The sequence below is a fragment of the Esox lucius genome, chromosome 24 (assembly GCF_011004845.1).
Source record: "Esox lucius isolate fEsoLuc1 chromosome 24, fEsoLuc1.pri, whole genome shotgun sequence".
NCBI lineage: Eukaryota > Metazoa > Chordata > Actinopteri > Esociformes > Esocidae > Esox > Esox lucius.
The window spans coordinates 21,648,801-21,665,309 of record NC_047592.1 but is presented as its reverse complement, the minus strand read 5'-3'; the positions used below and the strand labels follow the sequence as shown (position 1 = coordinate 21,665,309).

The 16,509-nt window shown below is 43.2% G+C and overlaps 1 protein-coding gene and 2 long non-coding RNA genes across 3 annotated transcripts in view; 1 reads left to right on the top strand and 2 right to left on the bottom strand.

Moving 5' to 3' along the window:
• LOC105010062 (serine/threonine-protein kinase Nek4-like) overlaps window positions 1-16,509 on the bottom strand; it is a 717,288-nt gene that overhangs the window by 218,469 nt on the left and 482,310 nt on the right. The gene's annotated exons all lie outside the window — the stretch shown is intronic.
• Window positions 639-1,420, top strand: LOC117593944. The gene is made up of 3 exons (XR_004575414.1): window positions 639-715; window positions 893-917; window positions 1,340-1,420. It is a non-coding gene; the product is annotated as an uncharacterized LOC117593944 (long non-coding RNA).
• On the bottom strand, window positions 12,613-14,061 carry LOC105006757. The gene is made up of 3 exons (XR_004575401.1): window positions 13,965-14,061; window positions 13,782-13,817; window positions 12,613-12,740 (listed from the first exon to the last, which is right to left on the bottom strand). It is a non-coding gene; the product is annotated as an uncharacterized LOC105006757 (long non-coding RNA).

Genomic DNA, 16,509 nt, shown 5'->3' with positions numbered 1-16,509 from the left:
TTGTGGGTACCATGCTTTACTGTGGGTAGTGTGGGTACCATGCTTTACAAATGTCATTGCACTCTTCCCCCTTGAAACACCATACAGTTTGGATGCCATCATTTCCTAAAAAATTGACCTTTGTTTCATCTGACCAAAAGATGGAGTCCCAATATTCTTCACTTTTATGAACAAATGCTAAACAGTCTTATTTGTACATGGTCTTTATCAGTGTCTTCCTTCGTGGACGACATCCTTCCATGCCACTCCTGTGCAGCATACGTCGTATCGTGTCACGTGAAACAGTCTCCCCAGTTTGTCTTTCTACAGCTTTCATTTACTGTGATGAACTTGCATGGCGATTTTCCTCAACTCTTCTCAGGACAAAACACTCATCTGGAGGTGTTAGCTTCAGTGGTCGGCCTGGATGTCTCAGATTGCTTGTCACATGTCCATCCTTTTTCAATATTTTAATAACTTTTGCTAATGTATTCTGACTGATTAGCATTGTTTTACTAATTGTCTTGTAGCCCTGACCATTTTTATGTAATGAGAAGATCGCTTTTCCTGGTTTCCCATTTGTTCACAAACTCCCCCCGGACTCCTTCATTGTCTTGTCTCCAATCGTCACTCACACCAGGTCCCAATTAAGTCATCAGTATGTGTTTAAATGTTTCTCCTCTGCTCCCCCCATTTGTTGGTTATTGTTCCCTCTCTTCATATGTTCACGGCAGTGGTGAGTGTCGGTTTGCTGCAAAGCCAGCCCTTTGTTTTCTTTCTGTTTGTTTAAGTGTGTTATTTTCTATTAAATGATCATCATCGACTGCCACTCTGCCTGCCCCTGGTTCCTCCTCTCCAACACAACACCATCGTGACATGACATTTCTCTTCCATGTGGGGCCATAAATGTCAGCATTGACTGGGAGGAGATTGTACAGGTTAAACCTCATCTGTTGTGGAATTCTAGTAATTTAGCATTTAACCAAGTTTAATTCCTGAAAGTTTCATTGGGGTATAAACATTTTTGCTCCATGGTCTGAAATCACTTTTTTCAAAAAGGCAATGAACCAGAGTTGCTGGAATATTTTATTGCATAGGATCCCATAGAAAGTATTAATTCTATAAAGAGACAGATACTTTTCTGAGAAATCTGTTAGGGTGTACTCATTCATGTGGAGTACTGCATATTAAAATATATTGTTACTTTTACATTTTGTAATATAACAAATCATTTAAATTTAAAATTGGTTTTCTGAATTATGTCTGTGCCGTGGGACCTTTTGCTGTTTTATTTATGTGCTCCATCATCCTTTACTTAATTTATTCTGATGGTGTTGTCCTGTTCTCTCTCCTGTTGTAGTAACTGGATCCTCTACATCAGTCCTAGTAGGAGTGGTTGTGGGTCCGGTTGTTGCTGCTGTTCTACTGACCGTCTTCCTGGTCCTGCTTTGTCGATATAAAAAGAGCAAAGGAAAGACAGTTTTACATTTTCCTAGGTTTTATTGTCATGATCTGGATACAAAAATAAATTATGACTTGACCTGATTTAATAGTTTGCATTTTTCTTTACAGCTTCTAACAGAATATTCTGGTGAGTACATCTGTCTCTATTCTATGTTGATTCATACAGTAACATATTGTCTGTGTTCTTCAATAATGTATCTCTCCCTGTAGGCCCGTCCATCCCCAGAGCACCAACCAGGACCCCCAACAGGACCAAGGATATAGCCAGGTTCAGTTTCTTGATGCTGGGTATACAGGTCAGCTATATGGTCAGTCTCACAGTCCAGACCAATGATTATTTTTCACTAACTGTTTTGTATGACATTATTTTATTGTCTTTAGGCAAGCTGAGTAGATAAGTAATCTTTTTATCTCTACTTTGACCAACAGTTAATGATACCATCCACCATACGATCAATTACTCAATTACACAACAATGATAATGGTTTTGTAATGTGTTTAGTAGGAATGTGTAGTAAATCAACAATACATGGTTGAGGCTGTACATTTATACTGACTGTTTCTGTTTGATGTCAGATTCTGCTCATGTTTCTGCTGGGTCACAAGATGGGGTGTATACTGAGATTGAACTATGTTCAATGTCGGCATAGAAGTTGGACAAAAAAGGTGAACAACCTGTGCCATAAAAATGTATAAAACATGAACAACAAAGTAATGAAACTAAACACTTTATTTGCTTGTCCTCCTCAAAAGCAGGAGTTACAGACAAGTTAAGCTATTCATTTTCAGTGATGGCTGTGTTTTTTTTTTTAACCAAATTGGGCAACTTTGAATGTAATGTTGTACATAAGTGGATTGGTCGCTGGTATTGAACAATTGAACAAAGCAAATTTCCTATTTACTAACGGGAGCTGGCTTCAGATGAACAAGTTATGTTCAAGCCATCAAAAAAGACGACATACATCCTGCCAAATAAACACACTCCTATATAATTTGTGGTGAGGCTGTAGAAAAGAAAAGCCAATATTCCCCTGAGCATTGTCTTCAGAGCCTCCAATGCATCTGGCATTAATTATCAGCTTGTAGATCTATCGTGTGTTAGAGAGAGATGGGAGAGTGTGAACAGAGTGCAGCCTACAAGCAGCAGCACGAGCAACAATTGACAGGACTGTCTGAGAGAACAACAAAGGTTTCATAAACTCAGCCCAGTCATTTTCAGTTGCTTCAGTTATTTTGTGTCAGTGTAAAAAGCACTTTTTTACCGAAGCTCAGCGTGTGTTTTAATTTATGGCATTGCTTGATTTGACCAACCACTGTAGAAAATTCTGCAGAAAAGTAATTTTGTTCTTGTACCAAATTTACACCCCCATCGAAGTCAGAATCAAACTATTATATACCAAAACCCTTCAAAGACTACAGTAAGACTTTATAACATCTTATTAAAGTGTATAGAAATAATATGTAAAGGTCTGATATTACAGCATGTATAAGTATTTGCTAACACGCTTTGTGCTGATTTGTTGCAGGTCTTTGAGGGGAACATGGATGTGATATTTTCACACTCTCCCTGTAGGGTGCAGTCCTACACAGAAGTGTGAGCAAGTTCTGCACTCACACACACATAAACCTTAGATGAATGATTTTTATCACTATTTACTTACAGAAAGTGCATATTTATTATGTTGCCTTTTAAGTCACATGATTTAACCATTTGTGATTGGCATTCCAAGTGATTTTCGAGGTGCTGGCTTATTTAGCTCCTAATAGGCTTTTTGTTCAAAAAGCATAAAAGTCCTGTCATGTTTTAGGTCACAAGAGAAATTTTACACAAATATTAACGGTTAGTACTTATAACATGATTGACATTATCCGCCTCTAAAGCGACACTTTGCTTTGTAATGTGGTTGTAAATATGTTGTAATGTTTCATATTTGACTCATTAATATGCTCTGTTAAGGTGATTGAATAAAATATCTGTATATAAGTGGCCACGAGATGAGTTGAATGTTTTTTTACAGTAAACAGATCAACTTCCACTCCCCCTCCTATTGATCAGACCTCCTTTAAGACTAATGTAGATATTAAGCTCCACAATGTGTGATTAAAAAGGAAATATATCTTTGATTCAGGAAAAGGAACATACAAGTTAGAGTTGTGTTGGTGCATTTAGAATATTCTGCGTATCCTGTACATAAGACTAATACAAACTGAATAACACACTGGTATTTCCTGTCTTCCTATCTCTACCTCCTTTGTATTTAACATTTTAGCAATTTAGCAGAGGCTTTTGTCCAGAGGTTATATATATTTTGGTAATTCTCCCATTGGTCCATCATGGAAATGTGAACTCACAACCATGGTGTTGGAAGCACCCCACTCTACTGGAATACTTTACTGCTTTTCAATTTGCAAAGTTACTGCTGTCTGTGAAACACTGACAATTAACCACAAACCAGCAGCTACGAAACACTCTTAACACCACCATCAGACAGATAGACATGCTGACCACAAACAAGGTGATACAAACACTTAGGTGGTTTGTATCATGCTAGAGAGGTTTTTACCAGGTCAGTGAGATTTGTTTCACACATAGTTGACCAGAATGAGTGTGGGAACAGGACACTAATACATCAGAATGTGTTTTGAATGGCAAGTGAGATCTGAAAAATAAATGTAGTCATGTCTAGTTTCATTTCACAGTCTCCATGTTATGCTATTTGCGCTATGAATAATTGTCTGCCTACTTGCATTTGTCCTTTAAAGCTGTTGGATATGTGGTGCCGTTTGTAAAATGTTGCATGTTCTGTAATCTTGCTCAGTTTTGCACATTTAGCATTGCCAAATTTTCAAATATTTAGTGAGAAATTCATGTAAATTCATGCAATAACTTTTAGTATTGTTCTGCAGTAACTCAAAATAATCTTTAATGTTAAATATAAATGTTAAACGTAAATGTTAAATATAAATGTAAATGTTAAATGGTAAATATAAATGTACATTTTAAATGTTAAATCTTCAAAACTGAATATTACTGCCATTTCGGTAATTGGCCACATCTGTCATTGAATGTCTTTACTGTCATTGATGTCTTGGTTTTTCCCATTGTGCCCTTTTGTTTTTGTATTTTGGAAGTTTAGTCTCTGCTCCGCTGCCTGCCAAACCCCCGGTCCCTGCTCTGCTGCCTGCCAAACCCCCGGTCCCTGCTCCGCTGCCTGCCAAACCCCCGGTCCCTGCTCCGCTGCCTGCCAAACCCCCGGTCCCTGCTCCGCTGCCTGCCAAACCCCCGGTCTCTGCTCCGCGGTCTGCCAAACCCCCGGTCCCTGCTCCGCTGCCTGCCAAACCCCCGGTCCCTGCTCCGCGGTCTGCCAAACCCCCGGTCCCTGCTCCGCTGTCTGCCAAACCGCCGGTCCCTGCTCCGCTGCCTGCCAAACCCCCGGTCCCTGCTCCGCTGCCTGCCAAACCCCCGGTCCCTGCTCCGCTGCCTGCCAAACCCCCGGTCTCTGCTCCGCGGTCTGCCAAACCCCCGGTCCCTGCTCCGCTGCCTGCCAAACCCCCGGTCCCTGCTCCGCTGCCTGCCAAACCCCCGGTCCCTGCTCCGCTGTCTGCCAAACCGCCGGTCCCTGCTCCGCTGCCTGCCAAACCCCCGGTCCCTGCTCCGCTGCCTGCCAAACCCCCGGTCCCTGCTCCGCTGCCTGCCAAACCCCCGGTCCCTGCTCCGCTGTCTGCCAAACCGCCGGTCCCTGCTCCGCTGCCTGCCAAACCCCCGGTCCCTGCTCCGCTGCCTGCCAAACCCCCGGTCCCTGCTCCGCTGTCTGCCAAACCGCCGGTCCCTGCTCCGCTGCCTGCCAAACCCCCGGTCCCTGCTCCGCTGCCTGCCAAACCCCCGGTCCCTGCTCCGCTGCCTGCCAAACCCCCGGTCCCTGCTCCGCTGTCTGCCAAACCGCCGGTCCCTGCTCCGCTGCCTGCCAAACCCCCGGTCCCTGCTCCGCTGCCTGCCAAACCCCCGGTCCCTGCTCCGCGGCCTGCTGCCACCCAGAGTCCAACCTGAATGTTTTATTGGGTGGGGGGCTGTGGGGCCCTGTACGGGTCCCTCCGAGGGGGCCTGAGCCATAGGAAGTACCCGAGGAGCCACTGCCACCAAACCAACAGAGTGGTTAGAGGACAGTTTTTTTTGTTGCCACCCCCAGAGGGGCGGGACGACGAGCCCCTCCCACCTCCCCTACTCCTGTCCTTATGTACATTCTGTTGATATATAATACCAGAGTTTATCAGATAAAGTTATATTGTGGGGGTGATACTTTTGCTGATGTTAAATTTTTGGCCTTGTAGCCCCACCACCTGGCCAATCAGGGTAATAGTTTTGGCATGTATTTGCACACCAATATTTACAATTCTACAAAATGCAATGTATTCTACAAAATCCAACATTTTCTGACATTGGGATGGACTGCTGATTTCAGCAAAAAACAAGACCTATCCACTGTCTATTGATGCCACTTGCCTGTATCAAACCGAGGAAACAGAATAAGATGAGGTTCTTGTCCAAGAAGTCCCCAGCAAAATCCCCTCCATCTTTAAGTTGGTGAAGGTGGTCGAGCCAAAAGTCCACACAATCTTATCAGAGAAAGCCCCACCAGCTTTCTATTCTCTGATCGCTGGTGCTTCTTCCACAAATGAAGCTTTTATCTCCCCCATGGGCATCATCATCATTGCGACGAAGGTACCGTTGCATATCTCGTATAGAGCTGTTTTCTGTCCCCATATCTGACCTCAGGATACAGGCACATCCACCTTGTTCCCCTACTGTCTCGAGGAAATAACCTCCTATAACTTTGGGGTCGCTGCTGGCACAGTAAGCATTCAGCCATAGTACCCTTCTTGAGAACCCATCAATGGCTCCACTGATGCATATACCGTACGGTTTTAGTTTGTCGTAGGAATCGACATGCCATACAAAATCTGGCCCCTTGCTGAAGTATGCTCGTCTTTTTAACCTCCTACTTCTTGGCATTTCGGTTCCCTCTGGGTCAAGGGTGGATATGATGAGGCGGACATCTTTTCGTACACTTAATCCTCTTTGCATTTAGTCTACCTCCACCTGTAGCCCTGCAAAGCCCCTGAGCCTTGGAGCTCCTCCCTTATGAATCTACCAGTTTCTGCTAAATGGTCAAAATGTTTCCACTCTTCCTTAGGGTTCGTTTTAGGGTTGTAAGGGTGATCACCATTCTGTGCTTCAAACTCTAAATATGGACAAGGTCTTTATATTAGAGTCCCAAGTTAAAGTACAGTTCTATTAGCTCAACTTCATCCATTGGAAGGATCCTGCCTACTTCTCACTGACACACAGCCTGGAGAGGAAAACAAACAAGGGGAAAAGTATTGGAGACTTCAATAAACTCAACACATCATTCTAGCCATTTAGTTATAGTAACTGAGAAATCAATGCACTTTCCAGTATTTACTATGATGTGACTTATGTCCACACTTGAAATGAATCTGATTTGTCAAAGACATATTGGATTATGTTGTGTGTGGCCTGAATTCAAGTAATAGAGTATCATCAACCAATGCAAAAAGTTGTCTACAAGTCTGCACCTTATAGCCTTTTAATTGAAGCAATGATAGCTTTTTTATGCCTACATGTCTGCCCCTGCTTATAGCGTTTTTATTCAAGCAATGATCCCAGCCAACACACCCATGTGGGGCCCAAATGGGCTGATATCCGGGCCCCACCTGGGCTACCCAACTGGGACCCAGCTAATTTTGGCTGCAGTTTCTATTGAGGCTCCACATATGTTAGCCCAGTTGGGTTGATGATGGGCTCCATATCGGGCCCATATGGGTAGCCTAGGTAGTCCCCATTTATGGACAACAGGAGTCTGCCCACATGGGTTGATGATGGGACCCAGATAGGTCTTATCTAGGGCTCTTATGGGCCACAACGGGTGTATATGGGCTACCATATTTGTCTTTTTGGGTTACCTTATTTTACAGTAAACCCCTAAATACAAACATTATATGTAAGCAATGAACAGAAACCATTGCTTCAAGCTATACTTTATTAACAGAATATTTAGTAACATATGTGTATTAACATACAAGTATCAAAAGCTTTTGACAAACTTTATATTTCACAAACAAAACAAAAGTGCAGTTTTTCAGTCCTCTGTTGTCGCTCTCCCAACGGCCCTTTGAAAAGAGAAAATAAATCCATCCATCCATCATCTTCCGCTTATCAGGGGCCGGGTCGCGGGGGCAGCAGTCAAAGCAGGGATGCCCAGACTTCCCTCTCCCCAGACACTTCCTCTAGCTCTTCCGGGCGAACACCGAGGCGTTCCTAGGCCAGCCGGGAGACATAGTCCCTCCAACGAGTCCTAGGTCTTCCCCGGGGTCTCCTCCCGGTGGGATGGGACCGGAACACCTTCCCAGGAAGGCGTTCCGGAGGCATCCGAAACAGATCCCCAAGCCACCTCAGCTGACCCTTCTCGATGTGGAGGAGCAGCGGCTCTACTCTGAGCTCCTCCCGGGTGGCCAAGCTTCTCACCCTATCTCTAAGGGATCGCCCAGCCACCCTGCGGAGAAAGCTCATTTCGGCCGCCTGTATCCGGGATCTTGTCTTTTCGGTCATGACCCAAAGCTCATGACCATAGGTGAGGGTAGGAACGTAGATTGACTGGTAAATCGAGAGCTTCGCCTTGCGGCTCAGCTCTTTCTTCACCACGACAGACCAATACATCGACTGCATTACTGCAGAAGCTGCACCGATCCGTCTGTCAATCTCCCGTTCCATCCTTCCCTCACTCGTGAACAAGACCCCTAGATACTTAAACTCCTCCACTTGAGGCAGGCACTCTCCACCAACCTGAAGTGGGCAAGCCACCCTTTTCCGACTGAGGACCATGGCCTCGGATTTGGAGGTACTGATTTTTCAATATAATATTGTCTCTACTTTTTGCGGATGATGTTGTCGTGTTGGCCCCTTCTAACCAGGACCTTCAGCATGCAGTGGGACGGTTTGCAGCCGAGTGTGAAGCGGTGGGGATGAAAATCAGTACCTCCAAATCCGAGGCCATGAACCTCAGAAAATAAATAATCAATCATTTTTCAACTTTTGCAATTCCTTTTCACAGTTCAAACAGATGTGTCAGGTTAGTCTTTTGGTGCTCCAAATCAAGTTTATGTAGATCAGTGGGTTTCAAACCTGTCCCGGGACACCCCCTGCACTGCACATATTGGAGGCACAAAATTTACATTTTGACCAACTTTTACCACTTTTCACGAGTTCACACTTACATACAATTAGAGGGGTTAAGGTTTAATGCATATTTGGCGTGCTTTTCAGAGGGAGGGCTCCAAGCTCTGAATTCAGGCCGAATCCAGAGTACTCCCCCCACATGTAAGTGGTTAGGACTAGAAGTGTGGAGAATAGGTGTTGGGGGGAAGCTGCAAACTGTCAATGGATCGAGGTAAGAATGCTGAGTCTATATGGGCCATTCTACAGAATTGGTGCAAAGTCAGAGTTGGAAACATCTTGTTTTTTCCCACACATTTTTCATGTATGCAAATTGTATAATATCCAAAGTATGCTTTTCTAGTAATTGTGCAGTTAATTCTCATATTGTATTTTCAGAAAATGCTGGAATATTTTCCTTCTCCCCAAATGTGTCACTACCAAAACACAATATTAAATAATTTATTAAGAAGGCTTATAATGACCTATTACAATTTTGTGTACATCTACCTTATACATATATATTTTTTATTATTTTTAAATATTTTTACAGGTTAAATCAATAAAGATTATACTTTTTATAATATTTTAAGTGTAATTTATGTGAATTGTTGTATTTTGAACCCAATCTTTATTTGTAGAAGGCATAAAGTTTATCGTACGGATTTCAAAGTTAAGGATTCATTAGTTTGAATAAGCATTGAACCAACCACTATCATAACATCTTAGTTGATAATTCAATATACTTTATTTTTGACAAAACATCCCATGTTATGGTAGTGACTGCACATTCTTGGTAGTGACAGTAATGTTTTGGTACTTAGTTTGCTGAATCAGACTGTCCACATTTTATGTTAATATAAATAAATTACAATGATGCACATATGCAGTCAGTACATATAGCAGACACACATCTGACAGTAAATATCTTATAAGAACACCTAGAGCTATTCTATACTTTGGGTCTTGAGGTGAAAGTGAGAAGAGGTATGCTCAAAGATTTTTCTTCCTAAAAAATTTTTTAAAAACTTTCAGAACCACTTTTTTGTTTATGAGTCATTCAGATAAATCTCCAGAACCACTGAACTGTGTGTGTGTGTGTGTGTGTTTACATAAAAAATTCATTTCAGAATAATTTTCCTCATTCAGATAAATCTCCAGAACCACTGAACTGTGTGTGATTTTGGTTGGGTCACATTTGTAAGTTAGCCTACAGTTTGACAAGAGTTTATAGTTTGACAAAAGCACAATGTTGTGTTTTACACAAATATAGGTAGGATAAACACTTTGCAGTTTTAATGATAATGATTTTTACCAAGGTGGTTCAAAACCCCCTTAATGATGATAAACATTTTGTGTTCTGTGACGTCACCCGGTATGGCGCAGCCGGGGCCCCACCCTGGAGCCAGGCCCGGGGTTGGGGCTCGTTCGCGAGCGCCTGGTGGCCGGGCCTTTCCCCATGGGGCCCGGCCGGGCTCAGCCCGAAGGAGCGACATGGGGCCGCCCTCCCGTGGGCTCACCATCCACAGGAGGGACCATAAGGGGCCGGTGCGGAGAGGATCTGGCGGCAGTCGAAGGCAGGGGCCTAGACAACCCGATCCCTGGACACGGAAACTAGCTCTAGGGACGTGGAACATCACATCGGGCCGAACGGCAGTGCAGAGTACCCGACCTTCTTGGAGTCTCTGGGAGGGGTGCTGGAAAGTGCTCCGACAGGGGACTCTATCATTCTACTGGGGGACTTCAACGCCCACGTGGGCAACGACAGTGACACCTGGAGGGGCGTGATTGGGAGGAACGGCCCCCCTGATATGAACCAGAGCGGTGTTCAGTTATTGGACTTCTGTGCTAGTCACAGTCACGTCTTCCATTGAGGAAGCAGAGGATGGGGGCTCAGAGGCGGACTCGTCCATCACCCGGGCTGAAGTCACAGAGGTGGTCAAGAAACTCCTCGGTGGCAAGGCACCGGGGTGGGATGAGATCCGCCCTGAGTACCTCAAGTCTCTGGATGTTGTGGTGCTGTCTTGGCTGACACGCCTGTGCAACATCGCGTGGCAGTCGGGGACAGTGCCTCTGGGATGGCAGACCGGGGTGGTGGTCCCTCTTTTTAAGAAGGGGGACCGGAGGGTGTGTTCCAACTATAGGGGGATCACACTTCACAGCCTCCCCGGGAAAGTCTATGGCAGGGTTCTGGAGAGGAGAATATGGCCGATAGTAGAACCTTGGATTCAGGAGGAACAGTGTGGTTTTCGTCCGGGCCGTGGAACACTGGACCAGCTCTATACCCTCTACGGGGTGTTGGAGGGTTCATGGGAGTTTGCCCAACCAATCCACATGTGTTTTGTGGATTTGGAGAAGGCATTCGACTGTGTCCCTCGCGGCATCTTGTGGAGGGTGCTTGGGGAATATGGGGTCCTGGGTCCTTTGCTAAGGGCTGTCAGTTCCCTGTACAACCGAAGCAGGAGCTTGGTCCGCATTGCCGGCAGTAAGTCAGACTTGTTCCCTGTGCATGTTGGACTCCGGCAAGGCTGACCTTTGTCGCTGTTTCTGTTCGTAATTTTTATGGACAGAATTTCTAGGCGCAGCCAGGGGCCGGAGGGTGTCAGGTTTGGGGACCACACGATTTTGTCTCTGCTCTTTGCGGATGATGTTGTCGTGTTGCCCCCTTCAAGCCAGGACCTTCAGCATGCACTTGGACGGTTTGCAGCCGAGTGTGAAGCAATGGGGATGAGAATCTGTACCTCCAAATCCGAGGCCATGGTCCTCAGTCGGAAAAGGGTGGCTTGCCCACTTCAGGTTGGTGGAGAGTGCCTGCCTCAAGTGGAGGAGTTTAAGTATCTAGGGGTCTTGTTCACGAGTGAGGGAAGGATGGAACGGGAGATTGACAGACGGATCGGTGCAGCTTCTGCAGTAATGCGGTCGATGTATCGGTCTGTCGTGGTGAAGAAAGAGCTGAGCCGCAAGGCGAAGCTCTCGATTTACAGGTCAATCTACGTTCCTACACTCACCTATGGTCATGAGCTTTGGGTCATGACCGAAAGGACAAGATTCCGGATACAGGCGGCTGAAATGAGCTTTCTCCGCAGGGTGGCTGGGCGATCCCTTAGAGATAGGGTGAGAAGCTCGGTCACCCGGGAGGAGCTCAGAGTAGAGCCGCAGCTCCTCCATAACGAGAAGGGTCAGCTGAGGTGGCTTGGGCATCTGTTTCTGGAGGGACTATGTCTCCCGGCTTGCCTGGGAACGCCTCAGTGTCCCCACGGAAGAGCTGGAGGAAGTGTCTGGGGAGAGGGAAGTCTGGGCATCCCTGCTTAGACTGCTGCCCCCGCGACCCGGCCCCGGATAAGCGGAAGATGATGGATGGATTACTGTCTTTGTACCACTTGTATCTCCAGTCAGGTTCAGACTCCACTGAACAGGTAAATACAACTGTCTCTTCATAATTATAACAACCTTCATTTCAAAACTGCATTTTTTGGTTTACTTTTGTTATCTCTCACTAATATTTTAATTTGTTTGATGATCTGAAACATTTAAAGATGACAAACATGCAAAAGAAATAAGAAATCAGGAAGGGGGCAAACTTTTTCACACCACTGTACATATTGATTCATACATAAAAACTTTTTTATGATATGTAGGGTTATTATATGCAAAAAAAATCTAGTTATATACATTCTCCCAGAAATCAGAATTATTTGAGAACGAACAAGAGTTAAGTGAAGAATTCTGATTTGCATTTTGCATACTGAGACAGTAAGAATAAAGATATGATATGACTTACCTGTTACGGTCAGCTGGACTTTATTACTCTATACAGAAAGGGATTGATCATGTCTGTTGCTACCCAGACATATGTAATCACCACTGTCAGACAAATCAGCAGCATTGATCTGGTGTTTACTCTCCGTACTGTTGAGGTCATAATAAAATTCATCATTAGTCTTGCTCCACCTGTACGTCCAGTCAGTGACGTCTCCCACCTGTATGTTACATATCATAGTGACAATCTCTCCCATGAATATCTGGGGCCAGTTGGGCTGGAGGGTCAGAACAGCAGCAGGACTCCCTACACAGACAGTGGATAGGATAATGTACAAAAAGTTGGGACATGTGTAAAATGTAAAGAACAACAGAATGCAATGGATGTGCAAATCATGTAAACCATATATTCAATAGAAAATAGTACAAAGACAACATGTCTGATGTTTAAACTGAGAAATGTTATTGTATCTTGAAATAAATATACCTACTATGAATTTCATGCCAGCAACACATTTAAAAAAAACCTGGGGCAGGGGTGACAAAAGACTGGAGAAGCGTAATGCAAATGCAAAAAAACTTAGTAGAACATCTCAAAACGAATTAGGTTATTTGGCAAAAGGTGACTAACAAGATTTGGTACAAAAAGAGCATCTGTCAGTGAGGATGGGGAGGGGTTCACCACTCTGTGAAACACTATGTAGGCAAATAGTGCAACCATTTAAGAATAACATTTCTCAATGTAAAATTGTAAACAGTTTGGGGATCTGTTTATCTACGGTATAAAATATCATTAATTGATTCAGAGAATCTGGAGAAATCTTGTCTCCTGTGGTACATTATGAAATGAAAATACAACAAAGGAGACCTCGAACTGTTGAGCAGCTGCAATCCTCTGTCAGGCAAGAATGGGAAAACATTTCACTTTTAGAACTATTGGTCTCCTCAGTTCCCAAACGCTTACAGATTATCCTTAAAAGAAGAAGTGATGTAACACAGTGGTAAACATGCCCCTGTCCCAACTTTCTTGAAATGTGTTGCTGTCAAAATCGGCATATTTCTCTGTTTCAATATTTGTATTTGTACTATTTTGAAATAAATATAGGAATACATTATTTACACATCTTTAAATTCTGTTCATATTAGCATTTTCCGCAGTGCCACAAATGTTATGGAAAACTGGTTGCATTACCTTACACCTGTTACAGAAACAATGTTTTTTCAGATCACACATAAATAACACAATCACGTATTTCACACAAAGAACACAAGGAAGGAAAAGCTGTGTCAATGACCAAGAGGATAAAGATTAAAGACATGGAGTGAATTAATGAATATCTACCATTACCTTGAGAGTGACCACAGTAGATGAGGGTATTCAACACTACAACAAAGACAAATTGCATCATTACAGTACATTAGTAATGTAATTAATGTAAACTGTGCTGCAGTAATAGAGTACTAATATTAACCTTAGTGAACTTGGTGTTCATAACAAACATTTAAACACAAATACAAAGTCAGTACTCACAGAGTAGAACACAGGGCCAGGTGTGATCCATTCTGTCTTGGTGACGAGTAACTCTCTCTGAACAACAGTCCTCCTTATAAACCCCTTTACTTCCTATTTGATGAGAGTCTGGTTTGATCACACCTCTTTACCGTCACACAGACAAATAGAGAAAGATTCTAGAGACAACACAGTGAAAAATCATATTTTGACAGTTGACGCTTTTCTGACCAACTTCTCCTTATGATTGATTCCATGATCTCAGACTGGTTCCTTCATCATTATAAGGAGATAGAATGATATAATCAAAATTGGGACCAGCAATCTCATTTATCTATCTGGCATACACTCACAAATATGTAAAACGTGCGCGATCATTCCACTGCATAATGTGAATTAACAATATGAACGTTTGCTTGTGAATGACATCTAGAATATTTAATGTCATTTGTTCATGTCAGTGAATTTACAATGAGGGAGCTGTTATGGATGGAGGCCCATTGGTGATTGTTGAAATCTCATTTAATCTCATTTAAAGATCAACATATTTCCACATTCTGATAAAATAATTCCTAATAAACATCAATTTTCTTAAACATCCTATCTTTATTGCAAACCTTTTCTTAGTAGGTAAAAGAGCAACAGCATTCACAGAAATACTTACAACATTTTTGGTTGGTGTTGTTGTTTCATGCTTCAACATTGTATGTTACCCAGGGGCTTGAAGGAATGATTTTGAAATGTAAATATCCATGGTCACACAAGAGCATTAAGTCTGAGAACTACAGTAGTGTCATTTATCAATGTTCAGGTACACACACATTCTTAATTCCATTCATAAAACATAATTTAGGATTGTTTCTATGCAATTTGGTAAGTGAGAACCCTGAAATGAGATCAGAACTTGAGAGTGGGGAACCGTCAGGGTCTTCTACACATTCAAAGAAGGTATAAGGATGGATACAAATATATATTTTAATTTATATTAGAGTTTTTATTATTTAATCAATTATGATTAATTCTAAGGGATCTGGTAAAATGTGTTCAGTAGGTAAGTGAAGGGTTAATGAGGGAGGAAGAACAGACAGGGAGAATACAGGAACCCAGACTGTCACAGAGAGGCTGAAGCAGGAGGAAGAAAAAGAGAGAACAAACTGTCACAGAGAAGCTGAAGCAGGAAGAAACAGACAGGGAGACTTTGTACTTGCTTTAATAAAAGTGGGTAGGAGCAACACAGCCTCAAAGCCATCTAAAACAACGGTTTGGGGAAATGTACATGACGTACAATGTTGATCCAGCGTAGATCTCATCGTTGAGCAGTGATTGTATGATTTCAAATCAAAGAAGGAAAAAGAAACAAAACAAACCATTCAAATGTTTACTTTATGTTCTTTTATTTTGGAAGGACAAAATAAGCGCCCCAGCACGGTAGCTAACTGACTAACAATAATCCCTGAGGTGCTGTGGGTGAACAACAGAATATAAACACAACTAAACATTGATTGGAAACAGGTTTGTCCTCTGGATGTGCTGCTGTCATCACTCTCCTGACGGTGGTTAAAACACCAGAGAGGAAGGGGAGCGGCGGTGCCATGAGGAGCAGATATTACAACCAAGTGTAACGTCTTGATGTGGTGGAGGAAGGACACAGTCAGAGTATGTGGAACAACAGAGTTTAATGAAAATGTCAGCGGCCGAGTGAATTGAAATGTTGCTGAACAACGTCACCTAGGTGAGACTAAGAGTCCTAGGAACTGGAAATAATTGACGGTTAAGGTTCTTTACTATTTGGGAGAGCAGTGTAACAGTGACCCAAAAGGATGAGGCTGAGGTACAGTAAATAAAACTATTATTTTTATTACAAAAAAGCTAAAATGGTCCATCCATCTCGTCACGGCCAGAGGTAAGTCTCAAGTGCAGAATCCCTGGTCTCCTTTGCCTTTGCTGGCAACCCTCTCACCTAGACACAAAGTACAGCAAGCCAGTACACGGTCAAATGCAAAATGTACGGAATAGGCACAACTTGACGAGAGGGCAGTATGACGGGACCTAAAACCCAGCAGCTAGCACCATATCCCGGGGTACTGTTCTCCCCCAACACACAACGTATGGCCCGTACAATTATCCCGGGCCGTAGATAGTCCTGCTACAGGCCCAGTGCCTGGAGAGGTTTGCCTTGTACTCTCTGGTGCTGCCGGTCTTCAAAGATCCACGCCAACGCCTCTGTAAGACGCCGTCTCTGTTGTCGATCGATCGCTTGTCTTCCTGCTTGAATCCTGCCCTTGGCTTGTTCACATAGGTTCATTGTTCATGTCAACATCCAGTAATTTGGGCGGCTAGTCACTGGGGTGATTGTTAAAGGGATTGGCATCACAATCCTAATACACAGTAAATTATAATACACAGCAAATTATAATACACAGAAAATAGTAATACACAGTAAATAATAATACACAGTAAATATTAATACACAGTAAATAGTAATACACAGTAAATAGTAATACACAGTAAATAGTAATACACAGTAAATAGGAATACACAGCAAATAGTAACACACAGTAAATAG